This window comes from Chenopodium quinoa, unplaced genomic scaffold, assembly GCF_001683475.1.
Source record: "Chenopodium quinoa cultivar QQ74 unplaced genomic scaffold, ASM168347v1, whole genome shotgun sequence".
Lineage (NCBI taxonomy): Eukaryota > Viridiplantae > Streptophyta > Magnoliopsida > Caryophyllales > Amaranthaceae > Chenopodium > Chenopodium quinoa.
The window spans coordinates 1,539,792-1,558,236 of record NW_018745410.1 but is presented as its reverse complement, the minus strand read 5'-3'; the positions used below and the strand labels follow the sequence as shown (position 1 = coordinate 1,558,236).

At 39.1% G+C, this 18,445-nt stretch overlaps 1 long non-coding RNA gene across 9 annotated transcripts in view; it reads right to left on the bottom strand.

Moving 5' to 3' along the window:
- Positions 1-15,623, bottom strand: part of LOC110713247 — a 43,876-nt gene extending 28,253 nt beyond the window's left edge. The window contains exons 1-5 of one of the 9 annotated variants that reach the window (XR_002509841.1): positions 15,438-15,623; positions 14,134-14,364; positions 13,417-13,510; positions 13,178-13,242; positions 9,357-9,537 (exon numbers count right to left, since the gene is read on the bottom strand). This is a non-coding gene — a long non-coding RNA (uncharacterized LOC110713247). Of the gene's footprint in view, positions 1-9,356; positions 9,538-9,765; positions 10,847-13,160; positions 13,511-14,133; positions 14,370-15,437 lie in introns of those variants that run through there. The other 8 variants (XR_002509837.1, XR_002509840.1, XR_002509842.1 and 5 more) reach the window with 8 other exon arrangements.
- Positions 15,624-18,445: the final 2,822 nt, after the last annotated feature.

Sequence of the window (18,445 nt, the reverse complement as noted above, 5' to 3'; positions counted from 1 at the left end):
TGTGTGTTTGGAACCAGTCGGCCCTCTTCTATGGAGAGTAGCCGACTATATGTCCAGACGGCATGCCCCTTTTGAGTAAAATATTCAATGGAGAGTAACCGACTGTAAAGGTACAGGCGGCATGCCCCTCTGAAGATAGAGTAAAATACTCAATGGAGAGTAGTCGAATGTAAAGGTACAGACGGCATGCCCCTCTGAAGATAGAGTAAAATACTCAATGGAGAGTAGTCGACTGTAAAGGTACAGACGGCATGCCCCTCTGAAGATAGAGTAAAATACTCAATGGAGAGTAGCCGACTGTAAATGTATAGGCGGCATGCTTCTCTTAACTAAGAATAAAAATTAAACATGGAGAGTAGCCGACTGTTTGTTAGTAGGCGTGCCCCTCTTAGTAAAAAATTGAATATTACGTATTCAAACTTTTATTAAGTAGCCCTTGACTATTTACATCATTCAAAAGAAATATTTCTTAAGATTATCTACATTCCAAGTACGAGGCAACGGTTGTCCGTCTGGTGTTCCCAGACGGTAGGTACCGTCCCTGACCTCTTCACAGATTCGGTAGGGTCCTTCCCTGTTGGGAGTTAGTTTGTCAGACTCATTAGCCCTACCAACTGCTTCCATTTTTCTAAGTACAAAGTCCCCCACTTTGAGTGGACGCCTGTGTACTTTTTTGTTGTATGATCTAGTCATTCTCAGGCGGTAAATTTCATGGCGCAAGACAGCATTGCCCCTCCTTTCAGGAAGTGAGTCTAATGTCAGGCGCATGGCTTCTCAGTTTGCCTCTTCGTCATAAAGCATTACTCGAAGAGTCGGCTTGTAGTGTTCTATTGGAAGAACAGCTTCCGCACCATAAGTTAGGAGGAATGGAGTTTCTCCAGTCGCCCCTTTTTCAGTCGTCCTAATGGCCCAGAGAACATGTGGTAATTCATCCGCCCATAGGCCGCCTGCTCGTTCAATCTTTTTCTTGAGACCGTCTGAGATGATTTTATTAAAGGCTTCTACCTGGCCGTTTGCTTGTGGACGGCCGACAGATGCAAAGTAGTGTGCAATTCCTTGGTCACCCAACCAGCTTTTGAGAACAGACGTCTCAAATTGGGGACCATTATCAAAAACCATAGACATGGGAACCCCGAACCGAGTGATGACATTTTTCCAAATGAATGAAATTACATCCTTCGTCTTGATTCCCTTTACAGCCTCCGCCTCTACCCATTTAGTGAAGTAGTCGACGGCAACAAGTATGTACCTCCTTCCGCCTGTAGCAGGCATATATGGACCCAGAATATCCATGCCCCACTTAGCAAACGGTAGTGGGCTATGAATGGTAGTGAGGTCAGTAGCCGGACGGTGAATTAGTTTGCCAAACCTTTGGCACTTGTCACATTTTTTTCACCATCACCATCGCATCTGCTTCTAAAGTAGGCCAAAAGTAGCCCTGCCGCCTTGCCCGTTGAGCAAGCGTCCTACCGCCTATATGGGAAGCACAGTAACCAGAGTGAATATCGTCCAGTATCTCTCGCCCCTTTTCTGGAGTAACACACTTTAAGAAGGGTTGAAGGTACCCCCTTTTGTGAAGTTCTCCCTTTATTATTTCAAAACTGGTTGCTCGTTTTTTCAGTGCTGCCGCCTGTTGATGATCATCCGGCAGGGTACCATTTGTCAGATATGCCCTGATTGGATCCATCCAGGTTGAGCTTCTGTCTAAGATTCCAATAGGTTCTTCCTTAATGCTTCTCTTCTCCATTACTTCCCAAAAAACAGTTCGAGTAGTATCACAGGAGGCGGATGATGCTAATTTTGAAAGAGCATCCGCCTGGTTGTTTTCTGATCTCGGCACTTGGGTCAGATGGAAATCCTCAAGGGAGCCGACTGCTTGTCGGACCGCCTGTAAATACTTGATCATGGCCGGATGGGTTGCTTCGTATTCGTCATTGTACTGACTCACTATCAATTGTGAATCGGAACAGGCGTCTATTTTTCCTGCTCCTGCCGCCTTGCACATGTGGATTCCGGCTAGTAAAGCTTCATATTCTGCCTCATTGTTTGAGGCCTGAAAACTGAAGCGTAAAGCATACTCGTACCTGTCGCCCTCTGGCGACTGACATATGACTCCTGCTCCACAACCATTTGAAGTAGAGCTTCCATCCACATATACCTTCCAGACTTGGTCTGTAACTTGAGAGTCCTGAGGACGAGTCATCTCAACAATAAAGTCAGCAAAGGCTTGCCCCTTCACTACTTTTCTAGGCTCGAAAGTAACTTCGAGGCTCTGTATTTCTATGGCCCATTTGATCATTCGGCCTGACGACTCCATGATGGTCAGTGGCCGCTTGATAGGTTAGTCTGTATACACGACGACTGCATGTGCCAAAAAGTAGGGCTTCAATTTTTTAACAGCCATGAAGAGTGCAAGACCAAATTTCTCCACTAAGGGATACCTCAACTCGGCATTTTTCAGTACATGACTGACAAAGTAGACCGGGAGCTGACAACCGTCTCTTTCAGCAAGGAGAACAGCGCTTAACACATGATCAGAGACGGCCAGGTACATGTAGAGTACTTCTTTGGGCAAAGGGTTGACCAGCCTCGGCAAGGAATGCAAGTGAACTTTCAATTTCTGGAAGGCCGCTTCAGCATCCGGCCCCCATTCAAACCTTGCCTTTTTCTTAATTGCCTGGACAAAGTATAGGCATTTGTCGCCTGATCGGCTTAGAAATCTTCCCAAGGCCGCCAGACAACCTGTTAACTTCTGAACCTCTCGGATGGTACGAGGCGACTGCATGTCAATGACCGCCTGCACCTTCTCAGGGTTCGCCTCTATTCCTCTCTGATTGATAAGGAATCCGAGAAATTTCCCAGACTCAACTCCAAAGACACATCTCTAAGGATTGAGCATGACATGGTGCCGCCTGAGTGTGGCGAAAGTTTCTCGGAGGTCCGACAGATGATCTTTCTGAAGTTTAGACTTGACAATCATATCATCAATATATGCCTCGACATGTCTCCCAATTTGATCAAAGAACACAGTGTTTATCATTCGCTCGAAAGTGGTCGGGGCATTCTTAAGACCAAACGGCATGACCGTGTAACAGTATAACCCCTGATCAGTGACGAAGGCCGTCTTCTCCTGATCTTTCTTCCATAAAGGAATTTGATGGAAACCAGAGTAGGCGTCCATAAAGCTCATCAAAGCATGGCCGGCCGTTGAGTCGACCAGGTTATCAATTTTAGGCAGAGGGTAACTGTCTTGGGGCACGCCTTATTTAAGTCTGTGTAGTCTACACACATTCACCAGATGTCATTCGGCTTTATAACAAGCACCACATTTGCAACCCAGTCTGGGAAGTAACATTGCCGAATGAACCCTGCATCAAGTAATTTTTTAACTTCGGCGGCTGCCGCCTGACTTCTTTCTTCGCCATGGTTCCGCTTCTTCTGCCGTACCGGCTTCTTTTTCGGATCCACGGCCAGTTTATGTACCGCCAGATCAGGACTAATGCCTGGCATTTCATGGACTTCGAATGCAAAGATGTCCTTGTATTCTTTCAATAGCTTGTGAAAGTCATCACCTAGGTCCCTTAGAGCAGTCGTCCCAACTTTGACTGTTCGGTCAGGACGCGAGTCGTCTAAGATCAGGTCCGTATGCTCACCAGCCGGCTGAGGGCGGAATTCATTCGACCGCTCCTCTGCCAATGATTGCTATTTTCTGTCTTTTCTTGCGGCCTCTGTCTGGGATGCCTTTATCTTCTTGCCGCCTGCTTCTTGAACAGGCGCACTCTCCTTGACATTGTCAAGGTCTATTTTTCCACCGTTCGACATAGTGGCCATAACAGTGGGCTTGACATCCGAGAGATAGCACTCTCGGGCCATCCTCTGATCTCCCCTTAGGGACCCGACTGTTCCATTATCCCTCTCAAACTTGAGCAACATAAGAGATGGGATTATAACAGCCTTGGAATTATTCAGGGTTGGTCGTCCCAGAATCATGTTGTAGGCCGAGAGTTCTTTTACAACCAGGAACCGGACTACCATGTGTCGTCCTTCCCCTTTTTCGCCCAGGCGGATGGGTAAATCCACTCATCCCACTGGGTGGACGACCCCTCCTCCAAACCCTACTAAAGGGTGGGATGCCGGATGTATGCAATCAGTCTGATATTTTAGTTTCGACAGACATTTGCTACTGATGAGATCTGAGGAGCTTCCGGTATCTATGAGGATTCGGCCAACTCTCTGGTTGGCCACTTTACATTCAATAACGATAGGGTCGTCATGCGGCCCTCTTACCCCTCCTAGATCTTCTTCAGTGATGACAATCTCAGGAAATGAATATTTGGAGGGTCGTTCTTGGTGAACGGAATTTACATCTAACCGTCTGATATTGTCTTTGTTGCCCCTAATAGTGGGGCCGCCTCCTGAGAAGCCGCCTGCAATGGTGTAGACGACTGCATCATCTGTATCGGAGCTGTCGGCCCGTTGATTTTTTTTTGGTCGACTGCTTTTTTGAGGAAGTGTTCCCCGAAGATTTCTTGACATAAGTGTCAAGGTCACCTTGCTCAGCCAGGCGGTCCAGATACCGCATGAGACTGATGCATTCATTGGTGTGATGACCAACATCTTCATGATAATCACAGAATTTTTCTTGGTTCCGATTGTTTGCAGAACTCTTCATGGGGACCGGCTTCTCAATTGAGATCCGTCCCTTGATTTCCTTTAGGATAAATTGGCTATCCTTGTTAAACACATACTTCTGGGAGTATGGTTTGAATTCTTTTTTCTTCTTCTGGGACGGCTGTTTAGAGGAATCAGTTGCCCAGACCTCTTTTCTCTTCTCGTCTTTGTTTGACGACTGCTTCTGTCGTCCTTCTCTTTTGTCGGACCTTTTCCCGTCTGACTGTTTTACCGTACTACAAAGATCAGTCGCCTGTATATAGGCTTCCGCTTCAATCAAGGCCTCTTGAAGAGTCGCCACCCTCTTTCGGACCAAATCAAATTTGAAGGTCGACCCGTCTTTGAGACCTCTGAAAAAGTCAGTATAGGCTACTTCATCCGGTAACCCTTGAATCTGTATTCTCATCAGGTTAAACCGCCTGATGTAAGAACGAAGCCCCTCCTTTTCGCCCTGCTGAATTGTTCCTAAATCAAGGGTCGTCTTCTTCGCAGGGATGTTCATGGCGAAGTTGGAGGTGAATAAGTAAGCAAGCGTCTTGAAGTTATTTACACAACCAGTCGGCAGGTTGCCGAACCATTGTTGTGCGATTCCTTTGAGAGTCGTTGGGAAACACTTGCACCAAGTGAGATCATCCAACCCTTGAAGGTACATCAGGTTGGTGAATGCCATCAGATGGTCTTCTGGGTTAGTAGTGCCATCATAGGCGCCTACTAATACATTTTTCACTTTGGCCGGCTGAGCGGCTTCAGTAATTTCCTTGGAAAAGGCCGACGGCTGTTCACCAAGTCTAAGCAACCGTAGCTGCCAGTCCATAGGTTGGACATTTTTTGCTGCATGTCCACCAAACGGAGGTGGCTGTAAAAAATACTGTTGTTGCGGTAAAAACGGTAAGTTTGGTACCGCCTGGTCGCTATGAAAGCCGGACTGACGGGAGGTGCCGCCTGACTGACTCTCATGATACGACTGAGTATGCCTCATTGAGGTATTTCGCAGACTGTCTTGGAAGTTTGAAGTAGAGGCCGACTCTGACAATCGGTCACTCTTCTTCTGCTCTAGCAGTAGCCGAGCGTCTGTGTATGTTTTCCTCGACCCGTCCGCCTGAATATGACGAACAGGTTTCCTATTTCCTGGAGTAGGAAAACGGTATTTTGTGAAATCAAGGGCAGGTGGCTCCCACTTCCTAGATTTAGGATGAGGGGTCGCCTCTCGCCCTTGAACTGGTTTCCTCTTCCGTGAAGTGGAGGGTTTCTTAGCCGACTGCTCCTTGTCCAGAGCAGGCGGCTTCTTGTTGATCAACTCTTGAATTTCTCCTTGAAGTCCCTGATGAAGGTCATGAGTTCGTTCCTTGTGATGGGAGCAGACCCATCAGTCGGCTGCTGCCGAACAGGCGGTGCGCCTGCTGGCTCGCTTCCAGTTTGAAGATGTTCTTGTTCCCTCCTTTCGGTATGACGGGTACGTCGGGCCCTTAGGGTCCCGTCTGAAGCTGTGTGAGCTTCAACTTCAAATTCATTCTCACTATCGTGGTCCGACTGAACTAGAGGGTCGTCCAGGGGACGTCTCTCTTCAGGAGTCGGTACAAACGTGGATGCCATCTCAGAAGTACTCTCCCCACAGACGGCGCCAAATGTTTCGGGGTTTTCTGATGTCCTGCGGGAGAGTTACAATTCCGAGACTGGAACCGGACGCCTGTACCTGCAAAACAAACGGATGCTCCGGATGATTGGAGATCCGCCTCCGACGGTCAAGTTAGTACTTGATTAAGGAGTTATTAATGCGGAAATTAAAGTGATTGGGTCTCTCTAGGTGAGAGTGTTTAATGTGTGTAATCTGCGTTTTTTGTGTGTTATCTCCCTTAATGAGGATTAAGGAAGGTATTTATAACCTCGGGAAACGTGTCAATCTAGGTTTAGGTTAACCTTGGGCTGATTGGGCTTCCCTCGGAAGTTGGGCCTAGGTGACCGGTTATCCCAGGTGTCATGGGAAGGACACGTGTCGTGTCGTAATTGGTCCATAGTGGACGGATCATTGCTTGACACGTGGCAGGCTCCTATTGGCCCATGTGACGGACACATGGCGGAACCTGATTGGTCCACTTGTTAGATGGTGATTGGTGGGGAAAAATCCCCTAATCAAATTGCTTATCTTGAAAATAAAGTATGCATGTTCTTAATCCAAGAGGCTAAGGACGATTACATCATGTGACACGATAGATGAATGAACTTAGGTCATGGAGCTAAGCATCGTATATGGTGTAAAGAAGCAATCTTGAAAGTCACTTAGGTCTAGAAGCTAAGCACGTATATAGATGAAGTATTTATTGCATAATGAATGTTGCTTAGGTTAAGGAGCTAAGCACGATATGTTTTGTATGATTGCAAATCATTGATATATAAATGTTGCTCAGCACATTATGCGATGCATGAAATATTGAACATTGCTCAAATCAGGAAGTTAAGCAAGTATACAACGTTTCTTCTAATGAATGTTGTCTAGAAAGATGATGAAGCATGCGTGGTAGGGAAACAAGATTTCATGATAAATGGTTCCTAAGGGAAAGATGATTTGGTTATGTATGTGTGCAAGAAGTGTGTGAAAGTGTACTAAGGTTGGCTGCAAAGGTTATGGTGATGGAAATATATGTGAGAAGAGTCAAAGATGATGACTCTTTAGGCTGAGTAACCTAATGTGATGTGGGTTCAAGCCCCCAAGCCTAGCTCTAAATGGGTAGGGGTAATCATTGGATATCCTTCGACTCGATCATGCATATGAATGTGGACGCACCTCAATGTGAGGTTGCCTACGTATCCGTTAGGAATCAGGCCGAACGTATCTCTAACCAAACTTTGCACAAGTGTATGTACACTTCAAAGAGTTCTTTCAAGGGTTGTAATGTGGTTAAGCTGATGGTTTAAGGAAGAAAGGGGTAAAAGGCTCAAGACCCATAAGAAGCCCCTAAGATATGCAATTTTGTATTATACTTCGCAAGTTTTATTTTTCATGTATTTTTTTGTTTTGAATTTCTTTTTTTTTCTTTTTTTTTTTCTTTTGAATCAATGTAGGCAATCTCATATCATGCGGTCCATCACTCACTTAGCATTCATGTTTCTCAGGCACGATACTAAGCACTTAATGAGAGATGCAATTTGAGACGTGTTCATATCGAAAACATTGGAACACTTGCCTTTAGACATTTTTTTTTCTGAACTTGCTTTATGAATGTTACACAAATTGCATACCTTTCGATCCCAAGGTTAAGTGAATGTGGGTTGAATAAATAAGGTCAATCGTTAGACGAGGCTCAAAGTGGTTCATGAAGAAATGGATATGTAATTGAGTGGTTAATAGGGAATGAATGGGTTGCAAGGGTACCTCAAATCATTGGTATACCTTGTGCTCGATTCGGCAATTAATTTTTTTTTTTTTTTTTTTTGAATGAGTGAATGAAAAATTCTATGATCGAGATGTAAGGGAAATATGCTCATTTTATTAATGGAAATTGTGAATCAACAAACACAATGATCAAATAACAGAAAGGGAAATCTATGCTAGATTAATGGGGAAAAGGAAAATGATTAAGAAAAAAAAAATATCATGAAATCTTGCATGATGAAATCGCTGTGCGCTTGGTCTTTATTACTTCTTGCCGCCTGGAGGGACAGGAAGTTTGTTTACATCCACCAAGTCTTGATTGACATCCTTGAAATTCCAACATTGCTCGGTAGTGTGGGCCCTTCCTTGATGATACTTGCAATGGGCATTGAGATTCCATTTGGCGCTCATTTCTTCAGGTTTTAGCTCTGGTAATGGCCCATTAGGTGTGATCAAGCCTTGACCGTAAAGGCGAGCAAAGGCCGCATCATAAGTCATTCCTAAAGGAGTGTAAGTTCTTTTTTTCTTGGGCAATGGAGCATCAAGAGCTAACACTTCATTAAGATCAACTTGGCTTATATTGTTGGTAGTATTTTCGTGCTTAGAAGACGAAGAAGAAGGATGGTCGTTCTTCTTGTTTTTCCAAATGTTATTATTGTTACTAACAGCAGTCTTTATTAGCTCATCCTCGATATTGATGCTGATGTCGTATACAACTTCGAAAGTGTTCAGTGGAAGAAATTTGAGATGTTCCCTATACTTGTGAGTCTGATTTTGAATAAAGAGACGAACTATCTCTCTTTCTTTGGAAGGATCTACCAAGAGTGAAGTTGTTTCCCTCCACCTGTTCTGATAAGTAGTGAAGCTTTCATTCTCTTTCTGTTTGAGAATGGAGAGTTCACATTCAGAAGTTTTACTTTGAATGTTACACTTGTAACGATTCATGAAACTGTCAGTGACATCTTGCCAAGTTGCAATACGCTTGGCATCTAGGGAATAAAGCCATTGTTGGCAAGTATGTTCTAAGAAGAGAGGGAACACCATAGGGAAGAGTGTAACGTCCAATCCCTTAGGAGCCATGGTTATAGAGAACGCCTTCAAAATGGAATATTGGATTCTCAGTAGGCTTGAACTTTGGAATATCAGCAGTGGAGAACTTTTCAGGGAGCCTGTCTTTCACATCCAAAGGAGTAGGAGGCTGTTCCACATAAGTGAAATCCTCAGAAATCTTACTCATTTGTTCCTTTAATTTGTCAAAGGTAGAAACAGTGACCTTGTTTTGTTCCATGGTAGTGACCCTAGTGGTAAGGGTTTCCATCATGGCAGAGAGTGCCTCGATGGATTTGTTGATATTTTCAATATCTTCCTTAGTGGCCATTGAAAGGTGATAAGTAAGGTGGAGATGGCGAAGTTCTCTTGAAAGCCTCTTGGATTTAAGAGATTATTGCGGTAATGACTCAAACCGTATTAATCTACCTCTACTCCTTGACCAAGTACTGTGAAATAAAACAATTCACTTAATTGTTTGACTCATTGCTCAAGATAGGAAAGGAAGGGAAAAAATAGACATTTGAAAGCAGGAGAGAATAAACTCCATTCATTTTTTTTTTTATTATGACGAAAAAAGGTGCATGAACCTAGTATACGATCATAAACGACATGGTGCACGACTCGAGTCGGGACATAAAGAAAGTGTGTGGACTATACTCGACTCGTGAGTGATTAAGTGATGTTATAAGACTCGTGGTATGATCGTGTGGCTAGACATGTGAACGGTAACCAAAATGACTGACACATGGACCAAATTAGCACGGAAGACCAAAATAGGGGCTGACTGGGGTTTGGAAAATCTAAATATGCAATTCTTGTTACAAATAAGGACTACATAAGATTATTTTTAAAATAAAAATCAACTTCGTTCTTTAATACGAAAAACTACTTACACTAAAGTCATGTAATAATTTCGCCCAGAAAAAATTTAACTAATTGGTTTAATTTAAAAAAAGAAAAAAAAATAAGAATGTAGCTTTTCTTAATATTTATAATTACCTAGCCAAAAATGTCAACTTGAACATTATAATTTCTACCATCAAATTAAATCGGCTTGTATCATTTTTATTAATATGAAATACGTGTGATTGTATGAATTTAAAACATTATTCTTCCTATTATATCCCTGAGAATATCTGTTTACATAATTTGCCGTTGATTTTGTTGTTTTATCTTCCTTTGCAGCTTTTCCCCTCTTTTGCTATTATGTTACTTTTGTTTCAAAGTAAACAATACATTTAATCTTCCTCGTCTTCTTCTCAATCTCCTTAATCTTACTTTCAAACCAAATTAAATGTACTATCTAAGAATTGATTCTTTGAAAAAAGATCAAATTATTTCCGTATTTACGATTAACCCAAAACTAAAACTAATTAGATATATACAAATCCAAATAAAGAATTGATCAAATTTAAACTCTATAAAAAGCTGAATGAACATTAACCTCAATTCAAAATCAACATTTACATAAATTTTGTATTACTTGTCCTATTAAAATCACTTTTTATTAGTTACTTAAAGATATAACCAATAATCATTCATAATAAAAAAAAATTGGTTAATTATGCAACCTGCACCTATTATTTTTATAAAAAATTTAAAGGTCTTATTTCGATGGACCTTCGGCATAGTCATTTTGATGGGCTGAAGACTGGACTCAGTCCAAGTCATGAATTGGCTGAGGATTTCCTGCACAGCAAACACATGTAAACTGGTTTCGAGGGTTATGCTGAGCAAGCCCTCCGATGCCGAAATCTATAATGAGTAGACAGAGAAAATGTTATGCAAGAGTATTAATTTCTTTAGACTATTTCTGAATGAATGCAGAGTGGAAAAAGTGAAGGCTTTTATGCCTTAGCACAATTGGGGATATGGTCATAAGCCAAATGGGCTAGGCACGTTGACTGGGCTATTAACTTGACTCGGCATGGATTGGAGGATTGGACCTTTGACCTTGGGCTTATAATTGAATCACTTGTGGACTGGCCCAATTGACATAAATTGGATCCAAATAGCTTGCCCCCCAAACCCGAATTGGAAGCATGACAGGTCGGTTCTTGATTAACAAAAAATGAAGAGCAGTAAATGATTTAATTTAATCAAACGATTTAAATTTGAACAGTTATTAATGAAATAACTGCTATTTAGATAATAATTAAGGAAGTTGAAAGGATTAGTAGATAGTTAATTTGGAGGGAGTGTGTTTAACGGCTACTTAATGGGAAGTTAGTGGGATTTAACTGGCACGGACTCCCATATTTCACTTCTAGAAAGATTTGAACCGCTAATCTACTCTCTCTCTCCTAATTTCCTTACTAATTCACATTTGAATTCGCGCAAAAACCCTAAGTTTGCTAAAAGAATATATTGACTAGTTTGTCTAAATGCTCCTTTTTGGTCATATATTGACTAGTTTGTCTAAATGCTCCTTTTTTGGTTATAAACCTAGCTGATGTAGCAAGAAACAAAGGCCTTTGTGGTGGGATCCTACCACCTTGCTCTACATCCCAACCCATTAAAGAAGAGAATCAAAATCTCCAAACCAAACGTGTCCTTACAAGATGGGCAATAGGGGTTTCAGCTGTTTTAGCAGTAGGAATAGCAATCTTAAGAGGCAACATAATGTACAAAAGGTGGTAAGCGAATGGTACATGTTTTGAGAGATATGATGATTCAGGCAATGGGGCATGGCCTTATAGACTAATGGACTTCTAAAGACTCGGGTGTACTACTAATATTTCATCATTTATGTTTAATCCAATGTTTATATGGACACCGGTAGTGATATGGTTTGTTTTCTATGTTCTCCCTTTGAATGCATTCTTTGTGAAGGCAAGTACCCCGGTTCCCTCTCCCCTCTCAACGTCTCTAATTCCTCTCCTCTCTTGCAAGTCATATGCATGCTCTTCCGCTCACTCTTCTTTGTCTTCCTTTGATTTCAAAAGTATAGAAGGTGAATTACTTTTCTATTTACTTTAAGAAATATTTTATTTACTTTAAATTATTTTGAATCTACTTTTATTACTAGAAATTCAAACTCACTTATCCAATGATTAAATATATGAACATGTAGATTAACTCACTTATCCAATCAAGCTCACTTTTGAGTAAATATTACCTACTTTTAATTTAATATTATTTACTTTTGAGTTAATATTAATATTAGTAATATACTTTGACGATATTTGATTTACATTTTAGTGTTTTTTATTTACTTTTAAGCTATTATGATTTACTTTTGAGTACTTTTTATTTACTTTTGAGTAATTTTGTTCAACTTTGAATGTTGAATATACACTAGCCTACTAGCTCAATAGGTAGAGCATTGTGCAAATTCACAAAAGATGTGGGTTCGAATCCCACGTAGGTTTGTTTATTAGATAAAACTATTGTTTTATTCACTCTACTTTTGAAATTTTCGTATTTACTTTTAGTATATTTCGATTTACTTTAAAGTCTCTTTTATTTACTTTAAATTCGATTTTATTTACTAAACTTATCTAGAACTAACAGTCATAAAAACTCTAACACAAACTCAAGGCTAGATGAATCAAATACAAAAGAGGAGCAAGAGAATATAGGTTTACTTTAAAGGTTTTTTTTATTTATTTATTTACTTTAAATTCAATATTATTTACTTTTAGGACAACTAAGTTTTTGATTGCATACAACCTTGTTAATTCTAAACAGCTTATCTAGAACTAAAAGTCAGAAAAACTCAAACATTTTGAATAACTTTAGAGTGTTTTGTAATTACTTTTTAAGATAACCTATGTAGGGATCGAACCTACACTTATGCCTCTGTATAGAGCTAATAGGTTTACTTTAAAGTATTTTTTTATTCACTTAAGAGTCGTTTTTATTTACTTTTTATTCCTGCTTCTCTAACAAACTTAACTCTCATCTCAACAACTTAATTCTAATAAATCAGCTAACAATCAACTAAAATGCTAATCATTTTTCAATACAATGCTGCAATATGCTAATGCGGACGAGTTTAAAATTTTATATAGCTAATGTGTTATATATTTATTATTTGTGCTGCATATTTGCGGGAAGGGATCACAAATTTGCTAATAGTCTTACCTTGCTTACATTTAGAACTGCTTCCGCAGAGCTTTCATCTTTTGGTTGATACAATATCTTCTTCGCTATGATATTATTTTTTGGAACAAGTAGAAATAGTCATATTAGGTATGTTATTTCTGAATTTGCTCCAAATAAAATAACTACTTTTTTGCATATTCTAGAAAAATTATTATCGTTTGAAGTTGTTATTAAAATTGCTAGTAGGTAATGAAGAGTTTGATTATTAATAAATTTACCCTTTCAAACTGATTATGAACAGCAGCTGCCCTTCCTTTTCTTGTGTATGATCGACCTATTTCTCGTTGTTTCTCACTCCTCTTCTTGGATTTCCTGTTACAAGAGTTAAAACATAAAACTATAAGTTTCCGTGCTGAAACTGTTAGAAAAAAAGGGGGGGTGCTCTAGATCAATCTTGTGACCTAGCCAGTGACGAAGAAGAAGAGATTCTTGTAGGAATTAAGCTCCATGAGATTTTATTTTCTGTCATAATGTTGTACTAACAGAGAAAGATATCGGACAAATGGGAAATTCTACACAATTTCAGTCTTCAATTAGGATTTTACATGCTAAAAGGTTTTGCAAGGTTCAATTTTATACAAATCATCACTCTTATTTCAGAATAAACCTGGTTACTCATCTAGGATAAGGGCTGAGTACAACTTATATTCGAGCATATAACGCTTGATTGCTTTGCTTAGGATTTTTTTTTTCAGAAAAACGTGGGGGATAAAACTGATAAGAAATCAGACTACATCAAGCTCTGCAATAGCAGATAAACCATGTGGGAAAGAGTCTGTATAAACTAGTTCAGTCCCCCCCCCCCATCAGATCAAGCCTAGCAGCTAAGTGTGTGACAGCATTTTCCCTTCTTCTTACATGACTGCAAGAGAACACCTCAAAGACCTTCCCAAGCTTACAAATGTCTTCAATTATAAGTTTAGTGGGAATTCTACCTTGCCTTTTCCAGCAAACAGCCTGAACAACTTCAATAGCATCACATTCGAGTTCCACCTTTCTGAAGCCAAGTTGTTGAGCGAAAGTAGCACCCCATCTAACTGCAAGAGCCTCTGCCAGCTTCACCGTACCATCATCTAGCACCCTTCAAACTGCGACAGCTAGCAGCCTCCCACCATCATCTTTGATGCACACACCCAACCTCACATCAACGCCATTAAAAATAGCAGCTTTGCTTAGGATCGAACAACTTAATTATTAGACATAAAAAATGCCCCAACTCAATCATTGGGAAAATCTAGCAACTAAATGTGCTAAAGTATTAACCACTATCTTAACATGACTTCATCAAAAATCATCAAATTAAGACATTGAATAAATAACACGACCAGTCAAGAGAAACAAATAGCTAAGCCCTGACATTTTCCCCTTAATTTTCTCAACGATAGTGAGAGCATCATTCTCCATCCACACCCTGCTATAGCCAAAACTACATGACATCTCAACCCCATAACACAAAGCAGTAGCAACACTTGGTTCCCACATGCTAGTTCTTCTCCTTACTATAGTGTTTAAAATCTTGCTATTTGAGTCCCGCACAACCACCCCAAGACCCACTTCCTTCCCATTAATGATTGCAGCACCCACATTATTTTTAATCAGATTACTAAGAGGTACTATGCATTTTGAATAACTTTAGAGCTAATTTGATTTACTTTTTAGTTATTTTGATTTACTTTTGAGCTATTTTGAATAACTTTAGAGTGTTTTAATATGTATTTTCAGAGAACCTATGTAGGAATTACTTGTACTTTAAAATGCAATTGGATTACTTTTACTTGGTTTATATCTACTGGAATTGATAAATTTATAACAGCACAAAAACCACCTTCATGGATAAGTCAACAACATCCAACAACAACCTAGCATCAAAATAACAACGAAGCTCCAAAAAGTACAAAAATGTAAGCTAAAACATCCAAAAATTCATATAAATTCAATCGATATAATTTTAAAACAAGAGTTCACTTAATTCACATAGAATTGTTCAAAAATTCACTAAAATTCACATAAATTTGGATGCCAGAGTAATCATATCTAGTTGATTAGGTAAAATCTAGCAACAAAATCAATCTCTAAAATCATTCTCTAATTGAGAACTGGTAATACTAAATGTAAATTTGATATCAAAATTGAACGTATGAAGAAATTCAAAACGTTTGATTTAAGAATTAACAATAAACCCTCAATAATGAAATCGAAATTTAATGATTACTAACCAGAGAGAAATAAAACTTCTTACCTCAGAAGTTGCTTCAATGGAGTAGAGAAAGCTCGGATTCCGCGTCGATGGAGTAGAGAAAGTTTGGAAGCCGTATCAATGGAGAATTATTCAGTGCACTTGCTTCAATGGAGGAGAGAGATTGACCAGAGGAGAGAATTTGGAGTGAGAAAGTTTCGTGATGAATCTGGGCCGTCAGATCACGCGCCTTTTGTGTTAGATCTGACGGTCTAGATTAGTTCCTAGTTCTTATTATAGGATTGGTTCTCATTATACCCTGGTCCTATATATAAATTGAGATCTTGTGAGAACTAAGGTGAATAATAGGAACTAAGAACCAATCTCAACCATTGATCACACTCAATCTGATGGCTCACGTTTCACCCGCATTCATTAATGGCATTTTCGTAGTTATGCGTTTTTTGCAACTTTTTTTCCAGTTTTTAAACTTTTAAAGCAATTTCATTTACTTTATGACCGATTTCATTTACTTTTACTAAATTTTTATTTACTTTTTAGAAATGAAACTAGGGAATCAATTTATAACATTCAAATATTACAAAAATGTCATTAATGACACAAGAAGCATGTGAGTCGTCGGATTAACATGATCTAAGGGCCTAGATTAGTTCCTAGTTCTTATTTTAGCCTTGGTTCTCATTATAACTTGGTTCTATATATATATATATATATATATATATGTGTGTGTGTGTGTGTGTGTGTGTGTGTATTATAGTGAATTAAAAATCTCTCAAGATATAATTTTGCGAAAAAATCCAATATATATAACTAAAGTAAGCATTTTTAGAGTCCATTTGGAGCACCACTTAAGAAATATATACTTGATTCAACCAATAAGAAAAAAGATTTGTATTTTATTTTAAAAAAAAAATTATTTTGCCACATAGATAAAAGTAACGAATTAGATTTAATATATATAAATTTTTAATGCCACGTGTATTATAATACACGAATCAAATTATTTTAATGAAAAATAAGTAAAAATATAGGAAAATATTAATTTATTAAAACAATACTATAGGTATAAGAAATCCAAAAAAATTAGAAAAAGATAAATCTCCAATAATAAATAAATATTCAAATGGTAAACACTTATAATAAAGTTTGATACCTATTGTAGGCATCATTTGAAGTGTGCCTACATTGAAGCATGTGGTGAATATGCTTGGCACTCTTAGGAAGTGGGAATTGACGTATACGATTAGGGACAAATAAAGTATGGAGTCGCCCACAAGTTTTTAAGGAACTTGTAAACCGTTCACGGATCATTAAAGGCAACCACAATAAAGGGACAACGATAGGCAACAACGATTGACCCGTGAAGGTTACACCCCATTCATAATCCATGAGATTACTAACTCCATATGGTTCGGAACCACGAAATGAGGATCGGGGATGATGGTACGAAGTGAGTCATGGAGTCACATTCGTCTGTATTGGCCTCTACTCGATTCTTATAGTGAAAAGTGATTCCTGCGACCTCAAAGGCATGCAAATAAAGATTCAATTCACTCCAAACTATTATTATGCTACATTGGTTGAATATTAATGCAACACATAATTTTAAAATATTTGTGATCGCCGATTAAACAACAAGATTAAAAAGGAACCTAAACCGTCGTCCAAATTATCTTATTAGGCGTGATTTTCAATTACATATTTCCTTTAAACATGCAATATGGTGATCAATAAATAAACATAATAGAATCAACATTAATATTGGAAGCAATTCAACAATAATAACGTTAGTCAAATCAAATATAATCAACCTAATCATGATACTAGCAATATAAAAATAAAATATGTAATTAAAATAATTAATTACTCACATTACGCGCGTTCCTTTAAATTGCTACATCATGAATAAATTATTAGTAACTTCAATAAAAAAATATAAATCAAATTAAAATTAAATTAAATAAATATAGAGTTGATTTGATTCAAGCCCTTAGTTATTTGTACCTTTCACACCTTGGTTTAAGGACGGAACCTCGGGTCGAGGATGGACTCCTTGGAGTGCTTAAGGGAAGAATGGTGTAATTAAGAATATAGGTTTAAGGCTTAAAATATGAGAGAGAGAGAAGAGAATGATTTTTGGTGTAAAAGAGAGGAAGGGTGAATGATTTTGTTCCCCGAACTGTAGAAAGGAGGGGGGTATTTATAGGGAAAATGAGTTGAGGAAACACACGGAACCCTAAAAGTATAAAAACCCTAAAAAAACACTGCCGCGACATGGAAAATCATGCCGCGACACGGCAAACTATGCCATTACACGGGGAAAAGTAGTGTGACGCGGGGAATTAGCAGCCCTAAAATGATAAAACGCGTTTTAGGTTTTACGCGGAGAAAACCCGGGAAATTCCCGTGTCACTCCATATGCACCGTGGCACGGAAAAATATGGAGTAATGCGGCTGCACCGTGACACGGAAAAATATGGAGTGACAAAGAAAATTTTGGAGTGACGCGACAAAATTTGGAGTGACGCGGCAGAATATTGAGTGACGCGAGACATTTTTTGCATCCAAGTTCATAAGCGCGTGAGAAAAGTAACGCGAAAAAAATACGGGAGAGCACCATGACACTTGAAGAGTACCGTGTCACGGTACTAGGCGCCGCGCCACGTCATCAGGCGCCGTGATACGGCAGTTTTACTTAATTCCAATTTTTAACACGTTTTTAATATTATCATTACTTTTAATCCGTAACTCGGAATAAGGCGTATAATATATCATTGGAAAGCTTATCAAGTCTACTTTCCAACCCAATTAGAACAGGACAAAATCATGTGTAGATTTTAAGATATGTCCGTTTTAGTAGAAGGGTGTCGGTTTTGGCCCGAGTTTAGTATTTTGCTCATATCTTCTTCGTTGTAAATCGGAATTGGTCTTATGATATATGGTTGGAAAGCTTATTTCAATGCCTATCCAATACAATAATAATTGGATCAAAATTATAAGGCAACAAAATCAGTTTCTCTTGATTTTGCGATGTGGAAACGAAAAGAGGA